Source organism: Podarcis melisellensis, assembly GCF_964234715.1.
Source record: "Podarcis melisellensis genome assembly, chromosome: 6".
In the NCBI taxonomy this organism is placed as follows: domain Eukaryota; kingdom Metazoa; phylum Chordata; class Lepidosauria; order Squamata; family Lacertidae; genus Podarcis; species Podarcis melisellensis.
The window spans coordinates 79334584-79350998 of NC_138538.1; the positions used below are offsets into that span (position 1 = coordinate 79334584).

At 39.6% G+C, this 16415-nt stretch overlaps 1 protein-coding gene and 1 long non-coding RNA gene across 9 annotated transcripts in view; one reads left to right on the forward strand and one right to left on the reverse strand.

Moving 5' to 3' along the window:
• NR5A2 (nuclear receptor subfamily 5 group A member 2) overlaps positions 1-16415 on the reverse strand; it is a 302503-nt gene that overhangs the window by 138549 nt on the left and 147539 nt on the right. The gene's annotated exons all lie outside the window — the stretch shown is intronic.
• LOC309371880 overlaps positions 225-16415 on the forward strand; it is a 124519-nt gene continuing 108328 nt past the window's right edge. The window contains exons 1-3 of one of the 8 annotated variants that reach the window (XR_014169298.1): positions 225-402; positions 1919-2040; positions 2868-2990. This is a non-coding gene — a long non-coding RNA (uncharacterized lncRNA). Of the gene's footprint in view, positions 403-432; positions 660-753; positions 870-1918; positions 2041-2867; positions 2991-16415 lie in introns of those variants that run through there. The other 7 variants (XR_014169299.1, XR_014169301.1, XR_014169302.1 and 4 more) reach the window with 7 other exon arrangements.

Sequence of the window (16415 nt, forward strand, 5' to 3'; positions counted from 1 at the left end):
ATTATTATTCTGTGTGTGGAGGGCTGAGGTTAAGCAGCTTGCCTCAAGTCATGTTTTTGGCAGAAGTAGTAGTTTAACCCAGAGTCTTCCTGGTTCACTAAATAACCCTAGTACTAAATAGTAAAATCGGGGCTTTTTTTTCACCTCTCAGGTGGGCGCCATTGCCATTCTAAGAGAATGAGGGTGGTGTTTGCGGTGCCTCTTTTTCTAGAAAAATAGCACTGAGCAAAATACTACATGAGTAAACAAGTCTCTTTAAAGCTTCGTGGCGATGTGTGTGTGGGATTAAACGCAGTGTGCCTGATATCTTTTAAGAGAGTTTAATGGATTCCCTAATGGTTGAGAAGGAACTGTAATTGGGGGGCCTATCTAGTAGTTGATTTCTGGATCTTGTCACTGCAGGTAAGTAGACTGATTTTTATAGCCTATACAGTATTCCCGAGGGGAGCAAATTCTGAAGAAAAGGGTTCCAGGCGACTGAGCGTGTTCCATTTGGTTCACTTTGCTGGAATTACTGTGAACCAGTAACTGAAATCTACTCTAATGAAAAAGCTTTAGGGGCTCACTTCGCAGCTACCAGAACTGAAGGCGCTGTGGAGAATAGAAGATGGAAGTCAAAGAAACCAAAACAGCTTTCCTTAAGCTTTCTTTCTGAATCAGTAACTTGCTTGTTTTTTTTCCTGTTTTAATGCAGTGTGTGTTTGTCTCTGTAAAATCATAGGCAATATAAAAATAGTGGGGTTTTTTGGGTGATATTCTCATCCTAAGTCTGAGGAAGAAAATCGATTATTAAAGGCCTCCACTGTCTCTTTATCAGAGAGAGAACAAACGTAAGCAGTGCAATGCTTAAAACGAGGAGAAGGCAGAAAGTAGGTCCCCCATTAAAAGTCTTCCCTCACCTTCCAAGTGTCCCTATTTTCAAGGATTTACAGAAGCCATTTTGATTTAATCCTGGAATGTCCTGCTTTTTCTTAGGATGTCCCTGTTTTCATCACAGAAATGTTGGAGGGTATGGAGTTATGCAACCCCTGAGTCAAGGAGATAAGTAAACTATACAACCAGGCATCTGAAAACAGCCCTGTATAGGGGAAGTTTAGTTTTTAAAAAAATGTTTGTTGCTTTATTATGTTTTATATATATTAGAAGCGACCCAGAGTGACTGGGGCAACCCAGTCAGATAGGCGGGGTATAAATAATAAAAGTATTATTATTATTAATTATTATTATTATTATTATTATGGAATAGGATATCCCTATTTTCATTGGAGAAATGTTGGAGTGTATGCTGGTGGCCGTAGATAAGCCGTAATATTTCCACATTAGCCTTCTGTAAAAAAAAGGGGGGGCTGAGACAGTGTAAGTTGTAAGGAACTGGCGCCTTTAGGTGAAGTTTGCTACAAGGACATCATTTTATTTTATTTTTCCCTGCGTGTCATCAAAATTAAGGAGTTAGCAGGAGTTCATAGATGCATTATTCACCTTTCAGCCTCTGTTTTTTTTTTCATTTATTAATGTGTAATTGTTTTGGTCTTCTCATTCTTGGCATGATCTGTCTGCTTTCAAGCATCTCGTGCAAATAGTTTCCCTGTTAACATATCTGAGCTTTTGATGTTTATTTGGGTAATCTGTTTAATAGAAAGAGCTGTATTTTTTCCCATCTGAAGAAAGCAGAAACTACCTCTGTTATTTCCCCCCTCCTCCTGTTCTTGCATCTATTTTTAACACCTTAAAAACATGCTAAGTAGGAAACTGGAAGGATCAAACAAAAGTCACTTCATGGGAAAATAACAGTGTTAATAGAAAACTAGGAACAATCTAGATATAGCAGGTGTTAAGGTTGTTCACTGGGCCTTATCTTTCTCCCCATTTGAGCATGCTCATTATTGTTGTAATATTGATCATACACTTGTTTTAACAGTGTTTATATCGTGTTTGTGAGGGATGGGCAATACATGGTTGGCAGGCCTCAGAACAATTCCATGGAGCCAGCAGACACTTATTTGAAACTGAAAATCTTCACCTAACGAAAGTGAGTGTGCAGTCCTGATGTATTCACAAATGTGATGGCAAAGCTCAATAATATATATATATTTAAAAATCTTCAATATATAGATATATCTAAATTAGAATCAGAGTATTGCAGAACAAGTGAAATAGCTACATTTCAACCCCTGCCATGTACATGCGAATGATGTATATGTTATGTTAATTTAAAGCCACCAAATGAACAGAATTAATACACTTCACAAACATTTTGACTATCGTAATTTACATAGGTGTTTGATTTGCAAAACCCCACCGTCAAAAACTCTTGCTCATGCCAAATACATCTTATCTCTTTAAAAATGGATTTGTTTTCTTTGCCAGCTCTTAATGTGAACTTTGTGGCTGTTAACTTGTTTTTTACCCAAACAATCTTTTGGCAAGTCGTTATTAAAGGGTATTCCTCCACCTGGCTCCAAGAAACAAAACAAAAAAATGGAGTATAGCCCCACAACTTTCAAGCATGAGTGATAGTCGTTAATTTGGAAATAGGTGATGGCTATGAGCTTTCCATAGCCCTCACCACACTGCTTCCTGGTTTACTTGAAGTTCTAGTAGCCTCCCAGAGCACATTCTCTGCTCTGGCCACAGTTTCTCCCCTCTAACACCACCATGGTTTCTACACACATGACTTCCTGCTTGGCTGCCTGGTTTGCCTATGTGTGTGTTTGTATGATGAGTACACCAGCCAGCTGGCCATATTTTTCATCAGGGTGGCTGCAGCTGCAGCAATTGCTGTGTGGGGCGTGGCAGAAGGCAAAAATTGATGGGCTTCCTGTTGCAGCAAAGAATTTCTTTCCTTCTCTAAGCACTAGGTTGTTCAGCAAATGTAGGTTTGTGAACTCAGACCAGGGAGGTCTCCTCAGCAGCAACAGCCTTGATAACCTCCTGCCAATTTGAAAATGGCACCGGAAGTTATTGTAAATGAGAAGATGATCATGAAGCATGTAAGTTCCTTTTCCCATTTCCTGCAAAATGTACAAAACAGGCTTCTGAGATCTTTGTAAAGTTGCTGCTTAGTAAAACTGGGATTGGGCTCCACGGTCTATATCAAGTAGAGGTGTGCTTGCATGGGAGTAAATTGCACTGTATTCAGTAGGACTTCAGTATCCAAAGGGTCACACCCTAACCTACATTTCAGCCAGTTTAATCCATTTTAAAAATAAAAACTGATGAAATAAAAATGAATACAGTACAATATGCACCATATCTTTTGCTCAAGGCTAGACTCCCAAGCTATGTGGAATCAAAGATTCCTCTCTGTTACACAAAAGAAGGGAGTCATCTCAGAGGAAGTCAGTGTTAGAAATAGAGGTGGCCACAAAACTGCAACAATTTATAATATAGCCATATTTTAAGACATTTGAAAAAGGTAATAAATAATAAATTTAATAGCCACCTGTGAAAGAATAGGGCTTTCAGCCATTTTGTGTTTGGTTTTTGGTTGCATAACTTGGGTTGTGTAAAACAGTTGCTTTTTGCTTTAGGGTGTTTTGTACAATTTGGTCTGATGCCTTGTTGTTCATTCAGCACTTTTAATGCCACACCAGTATTGAGAGTAGGTTGAGCCAAGTCCAGATGATTAGAAGACTGACTAGCAGAGACAGCCTGATAAAAATAAAGATGCCCATTTAAGAAGAATGAGGGGTTTGGTCTGTCTAATGTTGTTCCCTCTCTTCCTACACATGGTGCAGGCTGCAGCACATAATCTCTATTTTTGTGATCTTGATATTGTTTTATTATTAGCTTTGTGCTCCATCCAAGGGTTTCTGGGCAGTATACATGAGACTATTCTTTTTTCCCTATACTAGGAGGTAGATTAGAATGAGAAGCACTATAGTTAGTTCAAAGTGAACGAATAAGCCTCATGGCTGAATGGAGATTTGAATCAAGAACCCCCAGTCCAAGTTCAATACTCTGACCATTGCACCACAGTGTCTTTCACTAGCTTTACTTTGCACCAGCTTTTCCAGATGATCAAACAAAATTTGAAGCTTTTATGTTACTCTACAGTCTACACTACATGCAATTTCTGCAAGTGTTGTATTTCCATAACGGAGCAGTAGAGATCATGGATGGAATGTAGGCTTGCTGTTTCACGAATGTAAGGACCCTTTTGATATGTGGAAGTGAGTTAGGTTCTAAGGAGGTTCCCATGACACAGAATGGATGCTCCCCAGTGCCACCTCCTACACTGCCTTGGAGGGCTCCCCAACCCTAGTCTAGAGTAAATATTTTTTTGCGGAAGGGGGGCTTGGGAAGCATCTGGTTTGTAAGGTTCCAATTATATGGGCAAATCTGTCTTATTCCTGAAATAGAAATTCATTTTTGTGTCTTCTGAGTAGTTACATAGAAAGGAATATATCTTACAGATTCAAGAGAATGGAGGGGAAAGTGAAAATAAGAAATATATATATGAGATGCCTTTGATGCAGGAGGTGATGGGGAGGTGTGCAAACAGCCATTGTTTCTGTACCTGAGAATTCCTCTATTGATAGAATAAAAATAAAATTGCAGAGTAGTTCCGTGAATCTTCCAGGGCTCCAAAGGACTGAAGGGCTTCTCTCTAAATAAAGTGCTCCCTGCATTTCCTCCCTGGCTCTTTGAATATAAAATTTGATCAAGGAAAAAAAATGAACGTAATAGAAATCAGTTCTCATTTGCTGCTTTATTCATTTAATAAAATGGGCTGTTTGTGAATGGGCTTCCTTTGAAATGAACTATTTCCATGGTAAATGGGTGAGCATTTGAATAGACTGGAAGTGTGGAGAGATAGATAATGCTACTTGCAATGATGCCTATGATAGATGATGGCACATGTCAAATTTTAAATAAATTTAGTGCTCCTGAAATGTGCTAGATTGCCAGTGACTGAAATTACTCTATTTACCAAGCATGAACCACATAACTGCAGCAGTGCCTGGTTTTCCATGCCGACTTGTTTGCTGCTGTCGAATAAGGCAATGCAGAAGTGAAAGCAAACACACCGCAAAGGAAGCTGTCTTATGTCGACCCAGACCACTGGTTCATTGAGCTCAGTATTCTCTTTGCTGATTGGCAGTGGCTCTCCAAGGTTTCCCAATCCTACCATTAATTGAATCTAGGACCTTTTCCATGGAAAGCTCTTTAATGCTAAGCATTGTCCCTTCGCCTTTCTAAAGTAATATTCACTGAACATAGTGGTATTTATTGACTTCAAAGTCATGCCAACACTAACTTGCAAGCCAATTGCTGTTTATCATCTCTGGCAGCCATCAAGGAGCTTTATTTACCTTCTTGAAAATCCTTCCAAGGTCATTGTCCTGAGTTGGTAGCACCTTCAGAGATGTTGAATAAAGGGGCAATCAGGATTGCCCCCCCCCAATGCCACAGTCTTTGTGAAAATCCCTTCCCACAGCTATTTGACCCCATTGGAAGACACTCATTTCCAGTGTGAGTGATATTCATTGAGACTGCAGTGTGTGTGTGTGTGTGGTGTAAATCCCATTACTCTCACATACCACAGTCTCACTGCTGCTTTCCTGACCCTGCTGTTTATAAAAGTTAAAAACAAGAGATGTTAATTGTAAAAATGCAATCAACATCATGCCCATATTGGTCCTCAGAAACAGCTGGAAACCTGTAAAGCCCTCACACTCTTTTATACCTGAGCACTATATGTGCAATTAGCAAATGATCTTAAGAACTGGATGTGATCAGCCTGTTTTTGTATTCTCTGGGCCATGACAACTTAAGTAGGTTATACGTTACTCTTGCTTCCAAGATAGTGAAGAAAACAAACATGGCAACAGAGTGAATGATAGAGAAAGGGATTGTGTATATAATTCTGATGGCTGAAATACACACCCCTGGTAACTTTGAATTTATTAAGTATGTGGATAATTGGTTGTTTTTACAAGTTTAATTGTTTTAATAGTGGTGGTTTGCAACTCCTGGGCCCCTTTGGGATAGAAATTTAATAAATAAAATACTTGCTTATTATGAATCAAATTGAAATTAGGGATTAGGCATCTTGATTTTATAAGAATTAAATCCTAACTGTCCCCCACCACTAATGGGGCTTTGCAGAGTGGTGGAACAACTGGTACATTCATTGCCTATCCCAGTCATAGGCAAACTCCGTCCTCCAGCTGTTTTGGGACTACAACTCCCATCACCCCTAGCTAACAGGACCAGTGGTCAGGGATGATGGGAGGTGTAGTCCCAAAACATCTGGAGGGCCGAATTTGCCTATGCCTGGCCTAGCCACTTATAGTTCCTGTGAGGAGACAGGACAATTGGGACCAGTCCCTGTGACATCTCTAGACTGGTGCACTAGTTGAGTTCGAACTGTGCCCAATGCCAGCTGCCAATGGCTGTGAGATTGGCTTTGGATACAACAGATCGGAGGCCAGCACAGCCTCTCCCCACCCTTCCTTTCTCTTTGGGGCTTTTTGCTGGGTTTCCCCCAATGAGGATATCAACAGCAGGCCTCCTGGCTATTTGGTGGCCAGCAGGAGGCTGACTCACTTGTCAGAGCTGAGCTGAGGGACACCTCCACTCAATCTAAGCCTCACATAGCTCAGCCTAAGAAGGGTTTGGATTGCCCTTTAAATCTATTTCCCCAGCCTTGAGCAGTCGATAGTTGCAGAAAATCCTTCTGTCTGTTCAGAGTCTAGTTGTTTTCGTTTAAGCAGCCATTCCTTCAGTATAATTAATTGTCTTCATCAGCTAAAGGTACTGGGTGTCACTTGTGTGCATTTTGTTTAATAGTTTTTATGGTCAGTCCTGCACAGTGTAAGGATGCATTTTGCTGCATGCAGAAAGGGGTTGAAATGTCACAAGGATGAAACCACTCACAGTGGAAGGTTTTATGGTTGTGATTTTATCTTTGAGGTCAGTGGGACTTACTCCCAGGTAAGCGAATTAGGAAGATTTGCAGCTTCGTGGACTTGAATGCTCTTGGCTTTGGGTATGCGTGTGGCAGTGCTGCTGTATCTCGAGTTTCATAGTCTTAAAACTTAACCACTTAAAGTTCTCCCTCCTCTCCGCTCATCGCGGGGATGACAACAGCATCACTAGAATGCCGACACAATAAATGCACGGGTTAGCAGGTTTAACAAAAAAATATAAATGGATTACGGAAGCCACACAGCTGTTTTGGCACACCACAACAGTTTAACAAAACTGCAGCATTTGAGCTGAACTCTGCTTTTTAATAGACTTCTGCACTGGCCCTTATGGGTACTACCAATTTGTTTCTTTGGAGGGCATCTGAAGCCCATCAGATGTTAATAGTGTTCAGTCACAGCTGAGGTAGGCTGGCTATGAACCAATGATCCAGAGGCAAAAAGCTTCTGTGGCCCATCACCAATCTCCCTCAGCCACCCAGTCTCCTGCAGTCCACTCATCTTTCTGGTCTCATAGCTCTCATAAGTTAATCTTTCTTCTCCTGTGTCTAATGTGATAATCTTTCTTCTCCTACATATCTGCCTTTGACTTCCTTGACAGTAAGGCTGACAAACACCCTCAGTAGTCCCCCCCTCCCTTTGTTGCACAGAAGTATTAGTCAGGAGTACAGTTTGAAGTAAAATGGATATCTAAAAATAAAAAGACATGTGCAGGAACCGTTTTCACGCGTTCAGCTGAATGCCGAAGGCACATGCTGATGCTCAAGTGTGGCTAATGAAAGTGGTTCCACCCTCCTCATTCATTCATTGAATTCATGAGAGGTTTTGTGAATAAGGCTTATATTTTTTAGAGTTCTGTGGAGTTTTTAATATAGTTTTCTTGTGTTAGTTATGATATATAACTGAATTGAATTGTGATTATCAGTTGGATTGTTTTGAAAAAATATACCGGTACTTATACCATACTATGTACAGAATGGCACCTTGGTTTAAGAACAGCTTAGTTTATGAACAACTTGGATTAAGAACGCTGCAAACCCAGAAGTAGGTGTTTTGGTTTGTGAACTTTGCCTTGGAAGCAGAACATGTTTCACTTCCTGTTGAGTGTGTTCCTTTTGTAAATTGAGTCCCTCGCTGTTATGGGAAAGCACACCTTGGTTTAAGAACGGATTTCTCTCGAATTGATTAAGTTTGTAAACCAAGTTACCACTGTACTGCTTTTATTGCTGCTATTACCAGTTTTTGTTGAAACATTTTTTTATTTGGATGAATTATTATAATAGTTGATTTTGAGTGGTTGTCATGAACTGAATTACAAAATTTATTTGAAATGCTGATGTTGGTGTTTGTTACAGATTGCTGTTTGTTACTGAAGTTCTTCCTTCATTTTTTTCTTTCTTCTCCATACCTCAATAATCCTCTCTGCTTCTGATCAACATGTGAGGAATGGTTATTGATCAATCAATTTCTGTACCACCTTTCAACAGTCAAATCACACTTTCAGCCATGGTGCCCCATTGGAGGAATTCCCTTCCCAAAGAAGCTTGTCTGGCACAGACTCTCATTATATTTTAGGCATCAGGCAAAGTATCCTATAATTGTATCCTATCCTTCAGTGTATAATCTCAGGGTGGTTTACCATACATCACAACACATAAAAAAACACCAAGTAACATTTGGATGATTGTATAACCCCTCAAAATCCAGAGAGCAGCTCCCTTTGTTTAACAACATTCTGAAATACATATTCCTGCTATTCCTTAAAGACCAAGCTCCCATCGGGGGCATTTTTACCTCTCACCTTTTCTCATTTTGAGAAAATTCTTATTTAACATCACCTTGGCTTGAGCAAAAGACAGCTAAAATGCTACTCTCATCCTTGAGCTGTGACAGGAGCAGCATCACAAGGAGAAAACCATTTGCAGCCATCCTTACTGACACTGAAACATCACATGAAATGGCCTGGTTTGAATATTCCGCTCCTGGGACAACAGCTAGCCTTAGTGTCATGACTGGATGATACGTTTGGGGACAGAATGTTCTTGCTGGTTCAGAAGGTTCAGAGCCTGGTCCTTTGTCACTATTCCATGCACCAAGTAGCAAAGTTCTCTTCCCTTCTAATGCACTGACTGCTAGTGCTGTTCTTAACCTTTTCTCCGATTGCTTCCAGATTGACCTGTTTATTGAGTGTTACTCCTGATTTGTTTGCACAAAATTTGCATGGATTTTATATTATACCACTGTCAAGTGGTAGTTATCCCACACTCTAAAATACATTTCTCCATTACTTTTTCCTTTTACTGTAAAAAGTCATTTTTTTAAAAAAAAACACATTTGTTGCACATGAGTGCTGTAGTGCTGTTTATCACAATGTACCACTTTTTTGGGGTTGGTTATGAAGGTGCACTTTATTGCACAAAGGGCGTATATTGAATGGGTGAAAGATATGCTCTAAAGTGCTGACAGACTGAAAGTAACCACTGGAAGTGACTAGTTTGCATACGTGCCTCCTCTCTGCAGATATTTACTCCTATTCATCCGTGCTGGGGCACGACACTGGAGGGTGGCATTCTCCCCCACATAATTATTAATTGCCAGGAGTGACTGCTCAAATATGACTACAGTGGTTCTGAAAAGTCTGAAAATGGGACAGTATTATATCTAGCTGTCAAAACCTGTCCTATAAAGTTCACATCACAATAGAGGCCAGCACTCTAGCATATGGCAAGAAAGAGATGTACAAATAAGTTGTCATATTTTTCTTGTAATCAGTGTGGACCATGGATGACATGGATTAAAAGTTTCTAGAATGGGATAATGACAATGGGAGGCATAGCATTCTACTCAGTTAGCTAATGAAAATCTGATATTCCATTTCTTCTTTTCTCTGTTGCATTACAGCACTTGATTTATCTGTTCAGGAACAGTTTACCACTTATCTTTACAGTTTGTAATACTGCCGTAGGGAATAAACATTTTATTTCTGCAAACAATCCCCAGAAATAGATTTTTTGTTGTTACTGTTACTGAAAGCAGTTTGTTTTTAATAATACACATTGAATTTTAGAGCCTGATTCCTTATGGAACCATAAAATGCAAGCCAATCTCAGCATCTGACTTCCTCTCTTTGTCAACTTTTTACCAGATGTGCTGGATTGTCTGCATGATCAGCTTCTGAAAACAAAGTACAGTGTTAAGAACATAAAAAATTGGATTGCTAGTGCATTGAGCCCAACACCCTGTGGCAAGCCAGATGCTGTCATAAGTTTTCAAGAATGGTATGATGGAAAAAGCCACTATTTTATCCCTAGCATGTGTTATTCAAGGTACACTGCCTTTTAACATGGAGTCTCCATTTTGGGGCTGTTATGTTACAGGCTTGTAGAAGTACATTGGGAATTTGATGAAAAATTATGTTTTCTTTGTAGAGAGGAGTGATAGATGTTGCTTATTATCTATTGCTGTTAGTTATTAGTAACATGTAAAAGGAGGTGAGAACTCCCACAATGGTCTGGATTCGAATTCAGGTTTCCCAGTTTAGCATTCCCAACAATTAATAATTTTGGTTTCTTGTGTAGTGAGAAAGTACATTAATTCTACATGAAGGTCTAATACTTCACAGAATACTCTGGTTTCTCTTCAGATCGTATAAATCTTTCGCCTAATACTTCACAGAATCACAGAATTGTAGAGTTAGAATGGACCTGAAGTGTCATCTAGTCCAACCACCTGCAATACAGCAATCACAGCTAAAGAATCCCTGACAGATGACCAGCCAACCTCTGTTTCCAAACCTTCATTGAAGGACAGTCCACCACCTTCCAAGGCAGTCTGTTCCACTGTTGAACAGTTCTTACCACCAGAAAGTTCTTCCTGATGTTTAGTAAGAATCTCATTTCTTGCCCTTAAAGGTAGACACTGGAGATGTAGCTACCCCTTCATATCAGCTTTCTGCTCTAGTATTTACAAGAGTAGAAGGGAACATCCGCCAAACAGCTGGAATGGTGCAGTGCCAGAGGTTACTTTGCTAACTCTACAGCCTTCCATAGCCCTTGCCTCTAGTGTGAACTGACCAGAAATCAACAAGTGTACATGCCCTTATTTAGCATTACAACAGCTAAATGTAGATGCAATGTGTAGATTTGCTCTGTGTGTTTTCTGTTCTGCAACAGAGGAAAAGCTTGGGGTCAAGGAAGAGGGTGCAGGGAATGTTTCACTCCGCAGTTCTTCTGCATTTTTACCTGGAAGTAAAATCTCATTGCCATGGGTCTTACTTCCAAGCACGTATGCACAAGACCTCAGCCTTAAAGCAATAATATCCCAGCAGGTGGTGCTGAATTTTATGGCTTCTAAAAATCCAATGGCTTTATATTTATTTTTATATCTCGCACCTCCTGCAAAACTTCTTTCTTTTGTCCTCATTGATCATTTCAGCTGCTGATCCATCTCTTCATCCTTTTTCCAGCAGCACTCTTGCTACTGCCAGGATTACTGCTTCTGTGGCCTAAACTGACCAGAATTGGATGCATGTTACTGACCGCTTTGGATTGCAGGTTGCTAAAGTGTGTCACTGCTTTGTTGGCATCCTTCTGAACAAATTGATCCTAACTTGTCCAACATAACACGTATTGCCCTTTGCTCTCCTTGCCTCTTACATTTCCCTACAAAACACCTCTGCTTTGATCACCTTGCGTATCCCCTTCCATTTTTTCCACTAATTTCCTTTTTGTCCCTGCCTTACACTTCAAGCTTAATACTCTCACTTTTTAAGGCCTTGTAGAATTGATTGCTGCCTACAAAGTGGTGCTTGTTCCTAGTTGCATGATATGCTTCTCTCCCATTCTTTTCAACGTAACATCTCCTTTGTTTCCACCACCTTCCTTTCCCGTGGCATTTCCCCTCTCTGTGTTGTCTGTCCTTGAGTCTTCTTCTATCCCAACCTTTCTGACTGCCTCGTGGGAGGCTAGATGGAAAACTTTGAACAATCTAGTTCTAATATAGATGTCTTAATGGACCGACAAAGGATATATTCTGGTTGTGCATAGACTTGGTAATTTAGCACTCGGATGCATTGCATATGAGACTCGGAGCAGCCAGATACTGTAGAGAAGTGAAGGGTGGTGCGGAGGCATGTAAATGAATAATAATTCCACTGTTCCACGTACTTTAAACTCTGGCTGTTTAACTATTAATATTCTAGGTTTATATGATAAGATAATTTGGTACCACTTAGAATACATAATGGGCTTACTTGAGGTGTTTACTGCTGGGAGCTAGGATTTAGAATGCATTTTAGGTTCACTTCCAAGGTTTAAAGGGCCTCAGACACACACTTCTCTTGAAATTAAGATTATTTGTGGGGTTTGATTTTTGTTCCCTATACTTGGTATCCCTTTCCAGTTGTAATAATGTTATCAGTGCATGTATTTAGACAGATTATTTTGCAGCATTTGGCTGTAAGGACCTTTGTGATTTACTGGGGGGTTCTGCTAATTCATTTACATACAAAATGAGATTCTTTGTTACCACATTTAAACTTTTTAAACAGTCATTAGTATTACTTTGTGCTGCACTTATAAATGAACAGAAGAAAAGTTGAACTACAGAAGGCAACCCTGTTTAAACCGCAAGCCTCTCTTTGTGCCGAGGAAGACACTGGCTTTCAGTAAACTCGTAGTACTAAGGAGAGATCAGAGGACCCTGTAATCCAGATCTGTTCCTTTATGCAGAGTAATAATGCTCTCTTCCCTTGTCTTCTATCCCATCTGACTGTCTTGAATCTGACAGCACTGAATATCCATGTGTGGGCACAACAGTCTTAGGTGTGCCCAAGCCTGGATGATTTAGTCAATATTCCAGGTGAAATTTGAGATGATCCTAGATAAAATCCAGGAATCGGATGCTTGCTATGGGCCCCAGTATTTGGGATTTTATGGATTTATGCATTAAGGACATGATGCCTGCTTGTGAATTTACCTCCGGTAGTGTTGAAGTGCAGGATGTACGTGTGAGAAGGGGAGACATGGTCTTGTTTCCCACCATATGTAGGGGAGTGGTGCTGGGGGAAAGCTAAGATTTAATCCAACCCAGAGGCATCTATATGTGGGGATGAGGAAGACAGACAGAAGTGGTTTGGAAAGCTTTTACTGTAGCTGCGGTGAAACATGCAGGCTGCTTTTCTTTTTAAAACCTGTTCAGCCAGGTGATTGGATGCAATAAAAATGTGCAAAAATACCTTCGGCTGGTTTATTGTCCTCCCCCCCCAAATAATGACCTTTTTATTTGATTTCTGCCAAATTGAAAAGGAAAGTATTACAAAATGGTTTACAGATTGTATTCATTGCAGGTAAGATTGAAATGAGTATACCCTAGAGGGTTGGAGATGTAGTGCCTGAGGAGCTGAATTTCCTTTAATGTTGGTGCATTTAGAAAAACAATTTAATTCTTGTGGGGGAATCTGTTTTGAACGTTATTCAAGACACTGCTTGTGGTTGGCTCCAGATGAAATTTCACTTGACTATGTAAGCAGTATTTTGGATGTGGAACTATTTGTATTAACTTTCAGCTGCTGTGATCCGCTTTGTCAGTTAGTGTTTCTGGGGGGTGGTGGGTGGGACAGGATAAAATTATACTAAACAAAGGATGAATTTGTTAATCCCTATTTGTTAACTCTTAATTAAGCAGGGATTGAAGAATAAAATGTGAAGTTTTCTGGGTCCTAGGCCGTGCCATGAACACATGAATTGTAAGAGTATAAAATGACACTGACAAAATGAACTGACAAATTTAAGTGCAACTTTGTGAAGGAAAGGAAAGACTTTGTAATTATTCAGTTTTGAGAGATATTGGAGTGGAGTGATTTAGGATGGGCTTTCATAGGAAACCCAAGTTAAAATGCCCCTCCCTCCACCATTTATTTATTTATTTATTTATTTATTTATTTATTTATTTGATTGATTGATATACTGTTCTTCATCATAAGCCTTCAGGGCAGTTCACAGAACCATAAAGCTCCATCAGTGGTCACTTTCCCCTTACAAGATTCACGTGAGCAGAAAATTACAGAATTCCCTATAAACTGCCCTGAGTTCCAGATGCAACTGTGATGAATTTGTTGGAATCTGTCTGTCTCAAGAAACAATGGAGTGCAAAGGTGTAAGAGACAATGGAGGTGAAGTCAAACTGCTGACTGCAGAGACCAATTCTGTCCACTGTTGTACAGTGACCGCATTTCCATGTCATATTAAACCATAGTTTAGTGAAACATGAGCAAGCAAAAAGCAAGCCACAGCAAGCCTAAGGTTTGTGCACTCCCCTGGGAAGATGAGCTCAGAAAGTGGATAGAGAGAAGCTTTTCTCTCTATTTTATAACCCAGGGCCATCTAGTGAGGTTGGCTGTTGGAACTTTCAAGACACACAAAGGAAGGTACTTCTTTACACCACGCATAGTTCATAGAATCTTAAAAGTTGGAAGGGACCCAAGTAAGAGCTGTTTATCAGTGGAACAGTTTCCCTTGGGAGGTTGTAGACTCTCCTTCCTTGGAGGTTTTTAAGCAGAGGTTGGATGGCCATCTGTCAGGGATGCTTTCGCTGGGATTCCTGCATTTCAGGGGGTTGTACTAGATGACCCTTTGGGTCCCTTCCAACCCTTCAATTATATGATTTTATGAAAACAAATACAATAATCCCCACATTTGAATTTAGCCAAAGTCCAACCGCTTATGCTTTCTGGAAGTACTGTAAGATGTCCTAATACGAGTTATATTTTAGCAGACTGAGTTTAGCAGGTTTGTGAGACACACACACACACCAGTTAATGCCCCTGTTCACATGTGAATATTGACAATCCCATTTGAATTTTTATGAGTGTCTGAAAACTCAATAGCGCTGATGAATGTTGCCTTCACCCAAATGTAATCATGAGCATTAACTCAAATATGTCTAAAAACTGGGGGGAAATATATATCTTTGTTTGGGTCTCATATAATTCAGCTAGTGTTGATCACATTCATATGTGCAAATTGACATTCACCAAATTTTGGACATAAATTGCAACATATATGTAGAGTGGGTGGAATCTTTTTGTTTGTTGGTTTGTTTTTTGAATATTTTATTAGTTGAATATAAGAACAACATATAATCAAATACAAACAATCAAATACAGTTTTCCCCTACCCTCCCCCCAAAAAATCCCCAACTACATCCAGGTAATTACATCGGTAATATAATCAAATAAAAAATTATTTCTACAGTTGCTGGTTTAAAAAATGTCATTCTTTTTTTTAAAAAAAGAACTATATATGACTTGCCTTAAAGAGTGGGATTTTGGGAAGGGGGTAGGACAAAAATTGGAAATAAAAGAAATAAATGAAAGCTTTGAAAATCACTTATCAGACGTAATAAGTTTCCCAGCTGCCCAGGAATTAGTCTGGTGAATTTACACATGCTGCACATGTCTCTCACTGCTGATTTTACATGTCTTGCAACTGACATTCCACTTACTACTAAAAAGTGTGCTTGTGGAGTTTTGTTCCTGAAATCCTTTGGTCTGACTCCTGTGAGTCTTGAGTGTCATTCCAGCTCCAGTAACTAATGCGGGTAGCACAGGTAGATGGATCTGACAGGACTGAGAACTAACAGCGTGTCAGACGCTTTTCTCCAATGAAGGCTATAGATCAGACCTAGGAATCTGCTGGAGCCGAAGAGGGTGACAAGGGAATAACATCCCTTTCTCTTCCATCGACAGGGGTAATAACTCCTGGCTCTCTAGGGACAGATTGTAAAAGCCAATAGCTAGGAGCTATGAAGCAGGGAGGGCAGAAGAATTGAAAATTAAAGAGGGAGTGAAAATTTGGTGTAAGGCTTTAGTGAGAGGTTGGAATAAAACATCAAATGTCACTCGTTTAATTGCCTTATTGTTGATGTAGGGGGGTCTTGAAATTTTAATTTTTATGACTTTAAACAGTCTAGTTAAAATGATTAAATAACACACACTGTATTTGTGGGTAGGTCAACTACACACACACACACCATGTGTTTTACATATTTGGATAGCTTTTGTGTACTCTGTTTCATTGCTTTTTGAAATAGTGAAAAAAGGGTTTAGAAACCCCCCCCCCCACTAAAAATGTTAAGAGCTATTGCAAAAACGTAAATGCAGAAGTTAATGAAAGTACAATTTCTCTCTTTCTCTGGCTCTCTGTATGCATATGAGCACTGTGACATAGCATGCTCTGTGTATGCAGTATATAGTGCATTAAATGTATTTAAAAGGTATTCCCATATTTTATTCATATTAGTAAAAGCATATATTTTACTTTGATTTCAGAGAAGCTACATAAATTCAAACCCGTTAAACTTTAGCCTGGATATTTATTTATTTATTGTTCATGGTCTTTGTGTGTGTGTGTATACAAATCACAGCCCAAGGGAGTGATTTTATTTATTTCTACAGTAGTTGATGCAATCACAAAGTTTTTAAGA